Consider the following 17,295-nt stretch of genomic DNA (forward strand, 5'->3'; position numbering starts at 1 on the left):
GGTTTTGAGGAAGTCTTGTGAGATGGGTGTTACGAAATAATTGTGATGCGGAAGAAGGTGATGTTATTGCTCACAGTTTCACTCACATCAATTTCAGCTGTGCTCTTACGTTCCTACCTAGCCACACTGTCTGCAATCGCCACATATTCGGAAATAAACAGTCAATTATTCATATCATCTTTCGTTGTCTAAGCAGACGGGAATGTTAAATGACACCGAAATTACAGATCACACTTTTACTACATTTATAAGAAACTCCCACAATGTCTTAACAACACTAAGATCGGAAAAAGATATTACGCATGTAGCAGGATAAGAACCTGCAGCCTTCGACGCCATAAACCTCTACCTTATCCATTACGTTGCGGCTTAGTCGTACGATTTTTGACATGACGCGGTTATCATACTATCGCTGTCGATATCAAAATCTAGGATGTAGTCGATATTGTTTGTGATGTCAAAATGACATCAGGTTTGTAGGAAGTACTGCCTGACGATTTTTACCATGGAGGTAAAAAAAGAAAAGAGGTGATGCTATAGAATTGCACATATCATTAACAGGCTATTGTTTTCGACTGCTTCTTGTTTGCTGTGTCTGTCGTGTGCAACCACAGCTGTTTTAAATACCAAAAACTACAGTACTTACATGCAGAACATAGTATCAGGAAGACAATATCAAACGTTTCCCTGCTCTTGAATGCGTATTTCCTCTAGTAATACGACTCACGTGGCCTCGTTAATGTGATATGTTTCGAATAAGCAAGAAGAGAAGGAAGTGATGAAAGAAGCATCGTTTCGTTATTCATTTACTTCCGCTTTTGCTGTATGTCTACCGATAGCAAATGAAGCTGGAACTCCGAAACCAGGGCTTTTTTGTTACTGGTAATAATTCTTGTTCGTTGCATTTTCAGTTTTCAACTCGTACTTACAACTTTTTTAATGTTCACGTTATCAAAAAACTTACTCATGTGTTCTTTGCTAGCCCATAAAAATATGAGGAAAGAAGCAATTTATGCTATCTTTGTGGTGTATTACAGTGCACTTTTGTTAAAATGTCAAACAATCAGAACGGCATACCTTCATGCAAAACAGAGTTCAGTTTTATTAGAGCGTCACTGCATTAGTTTCATTGTAGTTACGCATCTTCTCACTTCAATGTCTTCCCCACGATGCCTCATTCTGTGTGCAACCAATAATGACGGTTTCCAGAGTAAAAAAAGAAATATAACTTTTTAAATATGTTCCAGCACTAAGCAATACCGTAAATGTGATTAAGGGAATAGTCTCAAACGGTTAGACTCCATAAAATGGGTACTTTGCTCTAACATATGTGTAAGTCATTTCCCAGCAACGATAACCTAACTAGTGTAACGTGTACCTTTCCAACAGTAGCCTAGTTTCTTCTTTACCCGCAAAAACTCTCACCAGGAACTGTCACTTTTTCAGCAATAATAAAGTGTATCGCAATTGGAATGTAAGTCCACTTTGATTATCTGCTTCATTTTACATTTTAAATTGATTTTGAGGTTTTCTGAGTATGTAAATCTATAACATTCTTTGTTATATACCAAACGTTAGTTAGTTAATTAGTTTCATGTTCGATGTATCAGTTACACAATAAACAGTAATGATGTGGATGAGTAATTTTATATTAGCATCAGTTTTTTTAAAATATCCCTCTTGTAGATCATTTATCATTTTCTTTGATTATTAATTAAGCACAGACCGATATTACTTAGTAATTCCTATCCATCGCTATTTACACATAACAATGATAGACAGTCTTCTGCAGAATAGGAGGAGTAGTCAAAGAGGAACGTTTACAGTTTAGTTTCAAATTTTACTTTGCTGTCTTGCAGACAACTTATATCACTCAGTAAGTTATCAAAACTTTTGGTTGTAGCATTGTGAACCCCTGTTTGTGTTACAGACCTTCTTAATGTGGAGTAATGAATGTCAGTTTTTGCATTTGTTTCTGGTTTTGTAATTCCCTACATCATTGTTTCTTATGAAGTGCAGTGGATTTTTTATTATTCACAATACACTTTATGAAGGAATAACTGTGCTGCGAAATGGGTAGCTAACTACACTCCTGGAAATGGAAAAAAGAACACATTAACACCGGTGTGTCAGACCCACCATACTTGCTCCGGACACTGCGAGAGGGCTATACTAGCAATGATCACACGCACGGCACAGCGGACACACCAGGAACCGCGGTGTTGGCCGTCGAATGGCGCTAGCTGCGCAGCATTTGTGCACCGCCGCCGTCAGTGTCAGCCAGTTTGCCGTGGCAAACGGAGCTCCATCGCAGTCTTTAACACTGGTAGCATGCCGCGACAGCGTGGACGTGAACCGTATGTGCAGTTGACGGACTTTGAGCGAGGGCGTATAGTGGGCATGCGGGAGGCCGGGTGGACGTACCGCAGAATTGCTCAACACGTGGGGCGTGAGGTCTCCACAGTACATCGATGTTGTCGCCAGTGGTCGGCGGAAGGTGCACGTGCGCGTCGACCTGGGACCGGACCTCAGCGAAGCACGGATTCACGCCAAGACCATAGGATCCTACGCAGTGCCGTATGAGACCGCACCGCCACTTCCCAGCAAATTAGGGACACTGTTGCTCCTGGGGTATCGGCGAGGACCATTCGCAACCGTCTCCATGAAGCTGGGCTACGGTCCCGCACACCGTTAGGCCGTCTTCCGCTCACGCCCAAACATCGTGCAGCCCGCCTCCAATGGTGTCGCGACAGGCGTGAATGGAGGGACGAATGGAGACGTGTCGTCTTCAGCGATGAGAGTCACTTCTGCCTTGGTGCCAATGATAGTCGTATGCGTGTTTGGCGCCGTGCAGGTGAGCGCCACAATCAGGACTGCATACGACCGAGGCACACAGGGCCAACACCCGGCATCATGGTGTGGGGAGCGATCTTCTACACTGGCCGTACACCTCTGGTGATCGTCGAGGGGACACTGAATACTGCACGGTACATCCAAACCGTCAACGAACCCATCGTTCTACCATTCCTAGACCGGCAAGGGAACTTGCTGTTCCAACAGGACAATGCACGTCCGCATTATCCGGTGCCACCCAACGTGCTCTAGAAGGTGTAAGTCAACTACCCTGGCCAGCAAGATCTCCGGATCTGTCCCCCATTGAGCATGTTTGGGACTGGATGAAGCGTCATCTCACGCGGTCTGCACGTCCAGCACGAACGCTGGTCCAACTGAGGCGCCAGGTGGAAATGGCATGGCAAGCCGTTCCACAGGACTACATCCAGCATCTCTACGATCGTCTCCATGGGAGAATAGCAGCCTGCATTGCTGTGAAAGGTGGATATACACTGTACTAGTGCCGACATTGTGCATGCTCTGTTGCCTGTGTCTATATGCCTGTGGTTCTGTCAGTGTGATCATGTGATGTATCTGACCCCAGGAATGTGTCAATAAAGTTTCCCCTTCCTGGGACAATGAATTCACGGTGTTCTTATTTCAATTTCCAGGAGTGTATTCGCACACCGAACAGCAACCAGGCACGACGCAGAGTGTTGTCATACGGCCTTCTTCACAAAGGAATCCAGCCATATGCACACATTGACAGAATCTTACACTCAAAAGTTACACACACAAGACTACTGTCTCCGGCTCTTCTAGTCAGAACCGTTTTCATTTAAAGAGGGAGGAAATACGAACAATGGATACTTAGCGGCGGGAGAAATTTAAGGCATGACATGCTGCATCAATTAGCCATGTGTTGTGTGGTAACGACATCGTTGATAAAGTTTGGATCGTTTACGGCAATGGAAACACAGGAAAGAGTAAAAGTAAACAAAGCAACCATAATTCATGTATAAAAAAGAAAACAGTAATTGAATGGATCCACTTATGAATGAAATGTGATTCTTTTAAACTTTAGATAAAGTTCGGATTGATTAGTACATCCATAAACCACACAAGCTGGCATTTCTCATAAAGCAACTACGTCTCCACACGATAGAAGCACAAGATACAATTTAGGATACCACCACAAAAACCGATAAATATTCCCAACGATCGAAACTGCACATGGACGTTTCAGTGATATCATGGGAAAGTGTTACCGCGGTGAACCATGTAAGTATAAATGCATTGAAACTATGTTTTGGGCTACATCGGATGGCGGATGTCAGCTACAAGATTGTGATGTAATAACAAGTCTCTTCTTTTTTTTACCTCCGAGTTTGGCGCTATACATTTACACTGTATGTTCTTTTTAAGCCAGAGTTGGCGGGGCTTGCTGCCATCTTAAATAGCCCAAAACATTAGCACACTACTGTTTTTTTATTCTTCTTGTTCATTATTTCTGCCGTGTGTACACGTAACAGCTGCCTGAAAAACTAAAAATTACGTTGCATACATGAGTAACATAGTGTCAGGAGGGCAATTTTGAACGTTCTTCTATTCTCGGAATTCGTATTATCCTCTAGTGATACGACACATTTGGCCTCGTTAATGTAGCTTAGTCTTTTGTTGATACATTTGGAACAACCAAGAAGAGAAGGACGTGTCGTGAACAGGATACCTTAGTAATCCATTTAATTCCACTTTTACCAAGTTTGTATCGATTGCAAATGAATTGCAGAACTCCGAAACAGATGCTAGTTTGCTTACTGATACTGTGTCCTGTCCATTGCACTTCCTACTTTCATCTCGTATGCACTTGTTTTTTTTCTTTTGCGCACAAACGTGTAATGAAAGAAGCAAGGCACGCTATCGCATCTTGCGCATTTCAACAAAGTGAGCTATTACTGAAATGTCAAAGAAACGGAACTGCATAGATGTACAGTATACTTCCATGAAGAATATGGCGGCCACTGAGTGACGCGCGTTTCTTCGGCTCGCGAGTTTTTCCGCTCATTGAAGGTGTTACAGAGGAGTGCGGCAGTCCACAACGTGTGCATCCGACTAAACAAGTGTTACTTGCCGTGGTGTATTGTTCTCCGTTGATTACCACAAGTGATAAGTGATAAGTGAGTGAAAAATGGGAAGAGCACGAGTAAGCGGCAGCAGGCGAGGCTACAGGGGTGCAGGCAGCGCGGGCGCCCGGTCTCCGGCGGCAGGTGAGGCCCCGCTTCCCGACATCGGGGAGCTCGTCCGGTCCCAGGTGAGTGCGGCGCTGCACAGCAAAGACACGCTAGACGTTATCGTGCAATCCATCACGGACTCCGTGACGGCCGCGGTCATGGACAAACTACAAGAGTCTGTCGGGCGCAACAGCACCGAAATCCAGTCTCTTAGAAAGTCCCTGGCCGCACAAGAGAAAAAAGCCGCCGACCTAGAGGCTAAACTGTCTGCTGCCACCGATGAAATTGAGCAGTATCAGCGAAGGAACAGCTTGCGCTTGTTCGGGGTAGCTGAAAACGATCGCGAAAACACCGACGACCTGGCCATTAGCCTCGTGCGTGAGAAACTTGGCGTGCAGATCGACGAGGCCGATATTGACAGAAGCCACCGTGTTGGGCGCAGGACACCAGGTACCATGAAACCCAGGCCCATAATAATTAAATTTGTGTCTTACCGGAAAAGAGCTGAAGTGTTTGCTCAGAGAAGAAAACTCGCCAAGAGTGGGGTTACCCTGAGGGAAGATCTGACGCGCGAAAGACTAAAAGTTTTGAACGCTGCGATCACACAGTTTGGCCTTCAAAATGTATGGACCCAGGATGGCAGGATAGTAATCAAGACGGAAGGAGGGAGGAAAACGGTGACAAACATGTTCGAACTGAAAGACTGAGCGAAATCTCGCGAGACACAAAGTCTCATATTGTAATCTGTCTAATATAAGTTAATTTTTTTATTCTTTCTTTTCATTTTTTTAGCTTAAATACTGCTCCGTTATTTCTATAAGTACCATAAGTACTCAATTTGAAATCAGTCAATTGTTTCACAAAAATATTGTTTCTTTATTTGTCTATTATAAGTGCTCATGTATATTCATATTGTCAGTCAAATGGGAATTAACATTCTCCATTAACAGGAATCCCCTTACAACCGCCTTTCTATATCTGTTATTTTCATCTTCGCCACTACCACTACTACTACTACTATCTTTTTCGTAACTACTACTGCCACTTTCCATCTTTCTTTTCACTCCCTTCTTAGATACTTCCAGCGTGTTTTTCACCTTTAGTCCACAGACGCTTGAGTCAGTCACGACCTTGGACACACCTGTAAATATGTCTTGCCCCGCAAAATCCAGCTTTTGTCCCTCTTCCGGCCAGCAGGTAAACGGAGCGCGCTCGGTCCTACAGGCGGCCACAATGGGACGGACCGGTTCCGGCGGCGGGCTCTTTGTGGTCCACGCGAACGCGCAGTCGCTAACGGCTCACTTCGACGAGTTCTGTGACCTGTCCTGCCAATCACTGTTCCACATTATCCTCGTCTCTGAAACTTGGTTGAAACCAAACATTTCTTCCGACGCTATCCGAATCGCTGGTTACTCTCTCCTAAGGGCAGATCGTGAAACACGACGCGGGGGTGGTGTGGGTGCCTATGTTCGCTCTGATCTGACACCTACTGTACTATGCACATCGGATGCAAAGGGCGAAGGAGAAGCAGAGTTCTTGTTTTTCGAAATAAATACATCAAATCAGAAAGTGCTAATTGGAGTAATCTATAAACCTCGAAACGTCGGTGCCATGTCCTCCTTTCAGTCTGCCCTGTCCTCACTCGTGACACAGTATGAACACATAATCATTATGGGCGACACAAACATCGACTTACAGTTAAAATCTCCCTCTGCCGAAAAACTAAGGCGACTGTTCCACTCCAATGATATGAGTTTAACACCGCTGGACCCAACTCATCACACGCCACACAGCCACACAATCATAGATATAATAGCAACAAAGCGACCAGATAAAATAATCCGCGCCAATCAGACATCCGCTCCGGGACTCTCTGCTCATGACGTGATATTTTTAAATTACTCAATGCATACTACCAAAGAAAAATCTCACCAGGTAACCTACAGAAACTTAAAAAATGTTAACCATGACGCTCTTCAAAAGGATTGCTCAGACATCCCTTGGCATGATATAAACGATGAACCGACTTTAGACGAAAAAATTCGGCAATTATGTCGCAAAATTATTGCACTGTATGATAAACATGCTCCTCAACGCACTGTTAAGGTAAAGAGAGCTCCCGCTCCGTGGCTCACCACTGCATTACGTCAGTTAATGAATAAACGTGATGCTGCACATAGGGCCTTCAAGCGTAACCCAACTCCCGAGGCGTACGAAGCTTATAGGAAACTCCGAAACAGAACCAAGCAAAGCGTGAGGAATGCCAAAATCAGACATGCCCGCTCTGTCGTATGCGGCATATCAAAACCTGCTGCACTGTGGAAAAAGCTGCGCAGTTTCGGTATAGGGAAGCGAAGATCTGACGCTGTTTATCAAGCGTCTGCAGAAGAATTAAACGATTTCTTCTCAACAGCTGCAAACTGCCACGCAGCGACAAATTACCAGCCCCAAGATATCAGTCTGTCGAGAGACAAGTTTTTCCTAAAACATGTCACTACCGGCACAGTACACAAGGCAATTATGAGAATCTCTTCCGAGGCAGTAGGAAATGATGGAGTGAGCATTGGCATGATTAAGAACGTCGTAGACACTATTATTCCAGTTATCACAGACATCTTCAACCTGTCTCTTGTCAGTAGTACATATCCTACTGAGTGGAAGCAAAGTTTAATTAAGCCTATACCCAAGACTGACAACCCTAAGTCGCCAGGTGACTACAGGCCGATCAGCATACTACCTGCAATTTCTAAAGCCCTAGAGCACATCGTCCATGAACAACTGACGGATTACCTCAAAACTCATAACATCCATGACGAATATCAGTCAGGCTTTCGAAAGCACCATAGTACAGCAACCGCATTAATCAAAGTAACTGATGACATTAAACATGCTATGGACAGACGTGAAGCTACTATCCTAACACTGCTTGACTTTAGCAAGGCTTTTGACACAGTTGACTTCGATATATTACTAATTAAAATGAAACAGCTGAATTTCTCAAACAGCGCAATACAATGGTTCGACAGCTACCTCAAAAACAGAAGTCAACAAGTCATTTGTGGGTCGGAAAAGTCATCATGGAAAAGCGTGCGCTCTGGAGTTCCCCAAGGCTCCGTCCTTGGTCCACTACTCTTCTCACTGTACATTAATGATATTTCTTCAGTGATTCACTCCTGCAACTACCATCTTTATGCCGACGACATCCAACTGTACATAAGTGCAAGCCCCAAAAACATTGCTGGCGCAGTAGCGAGTATGAACGCAGATCTTTGTTCTGTTTCTCGATGGGCACAGAACCTAGGTCTGAAACTAAACCCCAAGAAATCCCAGGTCATACTTATATCTCATCCAAAGTTAATCAGCCGGTACTTTCGCGAAACAGTCCCTAAAATACTCCTCAATGGTACGCAACTACCATACCAAAAAACAGTAAAAGACCTTGGAATAATCTTGGATGAACACCTAAACTGGGAAGAACAAACAGTCACAGCTTGCCGGAAATCGCTCTCCTCCCTACATGCAATTCAAAAGTTTAGAAAAATATTTCCAACCCATGTTAAACAAAAATTAGTCCAAACACTAGTCTTGCCTAATCTTTACTACTGCGATGTAGTTCAACACGGCACAAATAGTGAAAATTCTAGATGCCTCGAGCTAGTGATGAATGCTTGCGTTAGATACGTGTGCAATATTCGGTTGTATGATCATATCAGTCCTTCATACTCCCAGCTAGGTTGGATACGCCCACATACGGCACGCGATCTCCACACGATGTGCTTACTTCATCGATTTCTTAGCCACTGGTGCCCCCAATACTTATCTTCTCACATTAAACACCTATCATCATTCCACAATCGCAACACCAGATCGGATACGTCTATCATTTTGGCTGTACCTTTACATAACACAAAATCTTTCTCCGTGTCATTCTCCATCTCAGCCATACGACTATGGAACGCGCTCCCCTGTGATCTGCGTCTTATCCAGAACTACTCAACATTCAAGAGGGAACTCAAAGCTTACATATTAGGGACGGTATAACCACCATTCTTGTGCCCCTCCCATCTCTTTCTTTCTCCTCTCCATCACAGCTTCGAATTTTACCGTTCTATTTCTCTTCCTCTAACCTATCTACCTCTTATATATCTCTTTCACCCCATTCTATCGTCTTATGTCTCTGCTCGATGAGAATAACTCACAAGCTGCAAGAACATAACGAGAGAATTCCCAACTAACAATGGGACTGACATTCAGAAAAGAAAAGTATGTTTACTTTCATATACATAGTCATTATTATTATTATTATTACTATTATTATTATTATTATTATTATTATTATTACAATTATTATTATTGATTGTTATAATTATTTTTTATTGTTATAATTATCATTATACTACTGATATAATATCTATTTTTTTTTCTTTAACATCAATACTGCATAATAGGATATATGTCCTTAATGTTAAGTAGAAACTGTAACTCGTTCAACCTGAGTATGCCTGGTTAGGTGTAAGAGAGGGCCTGAAGGCCCTAATCTTGCCAGGTAAAATAAATGCATAAATAAATAAAAAAATAAATAAATAAGTAGAGTTCTTGTCCTATTAGACTGTCAGTGCGTTATTCTCATTATAATTTACACATGTTCTCACTTTGAAATCTTACCATGATGCGTCATTTAGTGTGTGACCAATAATAGCAACTTACAGGATAAGAAAACGATATAATTTTTAAACAGGTTCCAGAATTTTGGAATGTTAATAGCAGTCATTAAGAGGATAGTCCCAAACTGTTAGGCCCTGTGAAATGGACGTTTTGCCTTATCATGTGTGTAAGTAATTCTTTGAGTAATGATAGCCTAGCCTGTGTAACATACAGGTCTACCTTCCCAACATAGCCTTTTTTCTTCTTTTCCCAGAATATCTGTTGCCAGTACCTCAGTCAGTTATTCAGGAAAACATACCACAATTGGAATGTAAGTCAAGTTTGATTATCTGCTTCATTTTACATTTCAATTCTATTTTAAGGTTTTTAAACTTTGTAAATGTAAACCATGCTTCGTCATATATCAACAGCTAGTTAGTTAATTAGTTTCATGTTCGATGTGTCATTTGCACGTTAAATCATAATGTTACATTAACATCATAATGATGTTATATTAACATCAATTTTTGTTGTAAATATCCCTCCATGCTGATCCTGCTTTAGTCTTTTCCCTTTGCTTTTTAATTAAAGACAGAGAGATTTTAATCAGTAATTTCTTCTCATCACCACTGACACATTACAGTAACAGTCAAAGAGAATAGTTTTCATTTTTGTTTCAAATTTGACTTTGTTCACTGGCAGGCATTTTTTATCATTGCGTAAGTACCCAAAACTTTTCGGGATAGCATAGTGAACTCCTGTTTGTGCTGTGGACGACCTTAATGTGGCGTAAAGAACGTCATTTGTTCCTTTTGGTGTTATTATGTTTATCAGTGTTTCTATTAAAGTACAGCAGGTTATTTGCCATAAACTTCATGAGGAAGTAACTATACCGTGGATAGACTGCTAACTACACGCCGAGCAGCAGTCAGGCACGAGAGAAATTGTGTTCACGTAACTTCCCTGCCAAAGCCTTACACACACACACACACACACACACACACACACACACACACACAAACACACACACACACATAGTCATATAATCATGCACACAAAACTAGCACACACATAACCGCTGTCTCCGGCTGTTTTATCCAGAACCTTTTTTATAGAGAGATAAAATATGAACAGTGAATAATTGTCAGCGCGGGAGGAATTCAGAGCATGAAGCGCTGCACTAACAATCAGTGCGGTCACGTAGCCGTGTGTTGTGCGGTGACGAGGTCGTTGATACACTGTTGCTCGGATGACGGAACGTTTGCGGTTTGGAAGGCGGTGAAAAACATACGAATCATTTAAAGTAAACAGTGCAACCATAATTCATGTGTTACAGAAGACAATATTTGTTGAACGGCACCGCTTCCGATTGAAATGTGATATTTTACAACTCCAAGTTACGATCTGATCGATTAGTACGCCCGTAAACGACGCAAGCTGCCATTTTTGATGAAACAACTACATCTCCGCACAATCAAAGCGACAGATGCTATCAGCTATACGACACGAAAGTTGATAATAACCGTCAGCCGTCTGAACTGTTCATGTGTAGTAGTTTGCATGCCTGTTTGATTTCAATAATTACTTCCTGAATTCTATCGCGTTAGTTATGTAAATAAGGCACTTTAAAATGAGATTCGTTCGAAAATAGTCTTGTCTATCTGGTGTGTGTTAAAACTGCTGCAGCCCTGGAAAAGTGTGTTCCGTTCCATTTAGCAGACAGTGCCATAATAAGCATAATTAATGAAATGTTCCGGGCTGTTATGCCGTGGTCGAAAGGATTTTCCTTGAATGCGAACGTTTCGTCCCCAGTTAGGGAGGACATTTTCATTGGGCATCGTGCCCACTTTTTTTGAATGTCCGATTCACACCCAAGCTCGCTAATGACTACAGCAAAATTCCGCTTCCGTGCAATGGCGTAACATTTTTAATGAACAAAATGGAAATGAGCGTTTGGCGTCATTGGCTGGGAGGCCCCTTCCGTGGCAGGTCCGGCCGCCTTGGTGCAGGTCTTATTACATTCGACCCCACACTGGGCGACCTGCGCGCTGGAGGGGGATAAAATGATGATGAATAGAACACAAAACCCATCCCAGTCCCTGAGCGGAGAAAATCCCCGACCCACCCGGGAATCGAGCCCGGGCCCTTAGGACGGTAATTCGTCACGCTGACCACTCAGCGATCGGGGCGGACACGTGTTTTGAATGAGTGACCGCAACGTGCCATTGTCAGCTGGCCTCGTCCGCTGCTGTTAACACCTCATGGTGAATGACTGGTACACCTATTCTTCAGCACCAGAATCCATGTGTCATTCAGTTTCATGCCCTCCTCCTTCCTGTTGAAACTGCTGTGGTGTTTCACAATCTCTATGGCCTCCCTGTATAACCTTTCATTGCATCTGCTTGTGGCTGCCAGTACTTGAGTCCTACCAAAGCGAATGCAGTGGTCTCCTGGCTGCAAAGCATGTTCCGCAGTAGCTGATCTGTCGATCTCCCAACTTCTGCAGCTTCCCTTGTGCTCACTAGCCGTTTTGCGACCGTTCTTTTCGTAGTATCCACCTACATCTCGCCACAACTACACACAATCCTCTAAATTCATGCTTCTTCCAGCAGTTGGCGTGTATCCTTGGCCAATTTTAGGGGACCTTGTATCTCCAGAGTGTGTTTGGATGTTACCGCGATCTTTTTCATGTTTTCCCTACGCTGTCAGTAACGTTTTTAATTAAAGGCAAGGAAACTTTCGATTCCATCGGCACTTGCGCATCGGTACGATTTTTACTCAGTGGTCTTACAGCTCGCCGGCCGCTGTGGACGAGCGGATCTAGGCACTTCAGTCCGGAACCGCACTGCTCCTACGGTCGCAGGTTCTCATCCTGCATCGGTCATGGATGTGTGTGATAGTCTTAGGTTAGTTAGGTTTAAGTAGTTTTACGTCTAGGGGACTGGTGAACTCAAATCTTAAGTTCCATAGTGCTTAGAGCCATTTGCACCATCTTAAACCTCTTTTCACCTCAGCAAACGAATCATCACTATTGAACAATGCGCTGATGAGATTTTTTAATTTTGTCTGAAGCAGCTCTGGTTTGCAGATTTTATTTGCCCTACCCGCCATCGTTTTTATGATGTCCCGCTATTGTTTTGGATGGTGGTTCGAATATCGCTGTAGGTAACGGACTATGAGCGTCGCTTTTCGGTAAACCGTGTGACCCAGTCTACCATCTTCATTCTTGAAAATTAGCACATGGAGAAAATTCAATCTTGCTCCTGCCTCCTCCATGGTAGATTGAATATTCGGATTGATCCCATTGAGACTATTGTGGAAACGATTCAGTTCGTCCCTAACATGCCACCACAAAACAAATGAATTATATCCGTACTGGAACTAAATATTCGATTTCTTGTTCACGGTTGCCATTGCCTGCTCCTCGAATTTTGCCACAAAGGAGTTTGCTGTAGCCGGAGCTCCCCACAACGACACTATCCTATTCATAGAACTCATCGCTCCATTTGAAATACACGGTTCTGCGGCAATATTTAAATAGTTCTACAGCATCGAGAGGAAAAATCTGATTCAGGTGTTGCAACACTTCATTGAGTGAAACCGTAGTAAACAGCATCAAAAGAAAAATTGCAAAGAATGAAACTCGTCTAGCTTGAAGGAGGAAACTAGATGGCACTGTGGTTGGCCCACTAGATGGCGCTGCCACAGGTCAAACGAATATCAACTTCTTTTTTTAAAATAGGAACCAACATTTTTATTGCATATTCGTGTAGTACGTAGAGAAATATGATTATTTTAGTTGGACCACTTTTTTCGCTTTGTGATACATGGCACTGTAGTAGTCACAAACGTATAAGTACGTGGTATCACGTACAATTCCGCCAGTACGGACGGTATTTGCTTCGTGATACATTAGCCGTATTAAAATGGCCCGTTTACCAATTCGTGTTGATGTATGGCTATCGTGATCAAAATGCCCAACGGGGGTGTGCTATGTATGCTGCTCGGTATCCTGGACGACATCATCAAAGTGTCCAAACAGTTCGCCTGATAGTTACGTTATTTAAGGAAACAGGAAGTGTTCAGCCACATGTGAAACGTCAACCACGACCTGCAACAAATGATGACGCCCAAGTAAGTGTTTTATCTGCTGTCGCCACTAATCTGCACATCAGTAACAGACAAACTGCGCGAGAATCGGGAATCTGAAGAACGTCGGTGTTGAGAGTGCTACATCAACATCGATTGCACCCGTATCATATTTCTATGCACCAGGAACTGCATGGCGACGACTTTGAATGTCGTGTACAGTTCTGCCACTGCGCACAAGAGAAATTACGCGACGATAACAGATTCTTTGCACGCATTCTATTTAGTGACGAAGCGTCATTCACCAACAGCGGTAACGTAAACCGGCAAAATATGCATAATTGGGCAACGGAAAATCCACAACGGTTGCGACAAGCGGAACATCAGCGACCTTTGTGCGGCATTATGCGAGAAAGGATAATTGGCCTCCATTTTATCGATTGCAATCTAAATAGTGCAATATATGCTGATTTCCTACGTAATGTTCTGCCAATTTTACTACAAGATGTTTCACTGCATGACAGAATGGCGATGTACTTCGAACATGATGGATGTCCGGCACATAGCTCACGTGCGGTTGAAGCGGTATTGAATAACATATTTCATGGCAGGTGGATTAGTCGTCGAAGCACCATACAATAGCCCGCACGTTCACCGGATATGACGTCGCCAGATTTCTTTCTGTGGGGGAAGTTGAAGGATATTTGCTATCGTGATGCCCCGTCTACACCTGAAAACATGCGTCAGCGCACTGTCAATGCTTGTGCGATCATTGCGGAAGGCGAACTACTCGCTGTTGAGAGGAATATCTTTACACGTATTGCCAAATGTATTGAGGTTGACGGACACAATTTTGAGCATTTATTGCATTAATGTGGCAATTAAAGGTAATGACCCCGTAACAGCTTGCGTTCTCAGAAATGATAGGTTCACAGAGGTACATTTATCTGATCTGAACAACCGAAATAAAACGTTCAAACGTACCTACATTCCGTATTTTAATTTAAGAAACCTACGTGTTACCAACTGTTCACCTAAAAATGTGAGTCATATGTTTGTGACTTGTACAGCACCATCTATCACAAAGCGAAACAAGTGGTCCAACTAATACATTCATATTTATTTACGTACTACACGAATATGTAATAAAAAATGGGGATTCCTATTTAAAAGAACGCATTGATATCCGTTTGACCTATGGCAGCGCCAACTAGCGGGCCGACCATAGCGCCACCTGGTTTCCCCCTTTAAGCTAGACAAGTTTCTTTGTTTGTAGTTTTTTCGTTTGACGCTTATTTCGTGAGATATTTGGCCTGATTATGATCAATGGACCACCCTGTATATTTCCTTGTGAGATGTCCACATTGTCGGGCCTTGGATAAGCTGCATAACGACGATACCGAAAACATCCCCACCAAATAACGATATTATTGACAACAAGAAATAATTAGCGTCATATCATGTGTGGCATAATAAACGATTTACCCTTTCAACGACAGGGGCATGAATAATATAACAAAGTGAACGCAGCTAGGAGACGGACAGAGCAGGTGGCTAATGACATTGGAATGACTCAGTTAGCTTTAAGAAAAGGAAGTCCAGGTGCACTGCAGAAAGAGATAAGGGGAGTCAATATAATACGTATCAGAATAAACACGGCCAGGACGCAAGTAAATGGCCAAATTACATTAACGAGTGAAGACCCGGGCAAGAAAAATAAGAATTTACCTTTAACATGTGTATGGTCGTCCGAAGCCAAACGTGTGACGTAGTAGAATCAAGGTGGGGATGATAACCTCATATAAAAGCACTTTGAGACTTTGAGAACTCAATTAAGACACACACAGAGAGAGAGAGAGAGAGAGAGAGAGCGGGCGCTCACGTCTAGCGGCAGGCCTCATACATGTGGTAAAGGCGCGACTCTGACCCTACTTTATGTTTGCAAAGTGAGGACGATACACTTCACGTATCGTGTCATAAAATGTAGAGCGATAGTTAATTATTTCTGCGGGAATCTTTTCTGGCTGAATTTTCTGCACATTGCTTGAACCCAGAGCGAGTGTGCAATTGCCATCAATTTCGACTAGTGAAATTTGAATGTTCCATAGAACGCATAGCGTTTAAGACTGAATACTTGAAGTCACAGCCAGAGTAGGGAATTAGCGACTTCACATCCAGCACGGAGACAACACCGCTTCAGTTGCCGTTTGGTAATGTATAAAGCGGCTATGGCGAAATTAAATGCTGAGTCCAATTTTGCGAGAGTTGCATACTCTAACATGCGTATGCTTTGAATACAAAAATTCAAGAGCTAATTACTAACCTACCCTCCAATGAGTACATGAGAATAAATTATATAAAGTCATCCTCTCCCAACTTAGTTCATTGTTCAGCTACAGCTTAGGTGTAATTTTCACTGCTAAATATTTACTTGTTTAAACTGATAACATTTTCACACACAGAGATATAGTTTGATTAATAACATATTCAATGTTTGAATATTAATTGATTTATTGGGAGAAGAAGAGATTAAACTTGATTATTGATTATAACATGATTCTTGAGAGCTTTGGTAAATTAAATATAATATGGAAGAGGGAGAGATTGTGTCATCATTTTAGATTAAATCCCAAACTTGTCATTAATATAAATTTATGTATCCTTGGAATGTCACAGTAGCATTTCTGATTACTTTGAGATAGAGCTAGAATTAATAGCTATGTGGAACGTCTGTTTACCACCCTGGGCTTAGAAAGACAGAACGTTATCCTTTGCCGTATTCAAAATTATCAAATACAACGACACATTACAAAATGGCTAAACCTTGCCAGGATACTGGATTAACAGCATAGCGTGCCAAGATTTTGAATTAATAGCATTCTGCTAGACAGGATAGAAAACTGATAGATAGAGAGGTAGACAAAAGCTAACGCAAATTGGAGAAAGTTAATTTTAACATTAAATGTGACTCAGCTGAGTAATTAAGTAAATCAGTAGTACATAAATGTAGATAGAAGTGTATTTTTGTATGTTTATTGCTGACGCAAAAATGTTATTGTATTGGGTTGTGTTGAGTTCTGTCTCAACATCATGAACAAAAAGATTGAGTTTAGAACTGTGTGAATGATATTTTGGTGTAAAGTCAAATCTTACAATTTGATGTTAACGCATAGTCAAATTCATACAATTAAAGAACAACAACGCGTAGAAAAACGATCGAAATTGACAGATAATAATAGGTCAAGACAGAGCGAAATAATGGCAAACCTTGATAGGATCGCATTGGACACACAACAGCCACGTGAAAAACCCAAAAAAGAGAACGTGGCCATACCAAATGAGACTGAAAATGCAACCCATGCCGTTCAGTCAGGTCAAAGTAATGGACATGAGAATAGTGTGGCACATGATTCAGGTGTATGGTCAGTAGACAGCAATTTACTGTATGTAGAACTGAACGTGTTAATAATGAATCAGACGGTTTTACAGTCAAATGAAA

General features: G+C 42.3%; 2 protein-coding genes across 2 annotated transcripts in view; both read right to left on the reverse strand.

Annotated features, from left to right (window-relative positions):
• Positions 1-17,295, reverse strand: part of LOC126355299 (solute carrier family 22 member 7-like) — a 570,778-nt gene that overhangs the window by 340,402 nt on the left and 213,081 nt on the right. The gene's annotated exons all lie outside the window — the stretch shown is intronic.
• The window catches only part of LOC126355845 (carcinine transporter-like), a 361,113-nt gene that overhangs the window by 86,247 nt on the left and 257,571 nt on the right, over positions 1-17,295 (reverse strand). The gene's annotated exons all lie outside the window — the stretch shown is intronic.

The sequence above is a fragment of the Schistocerca gregaria genome, chromosome 3 (genome assembly GCF_023897955.1).
Source record: "Schistocerca gregaria isolate iqSchGreg1 chromosome 3, iqSchGreg1.2, whole genome shotgun sequence".
Taxonomy (NCBI): domain Eukaryota; kingdom Metazoa; phylum Arthropoda; class Insecta; order Orthoptera; family Acrididae; genus Schistocerca; species Schistocerca gregaria.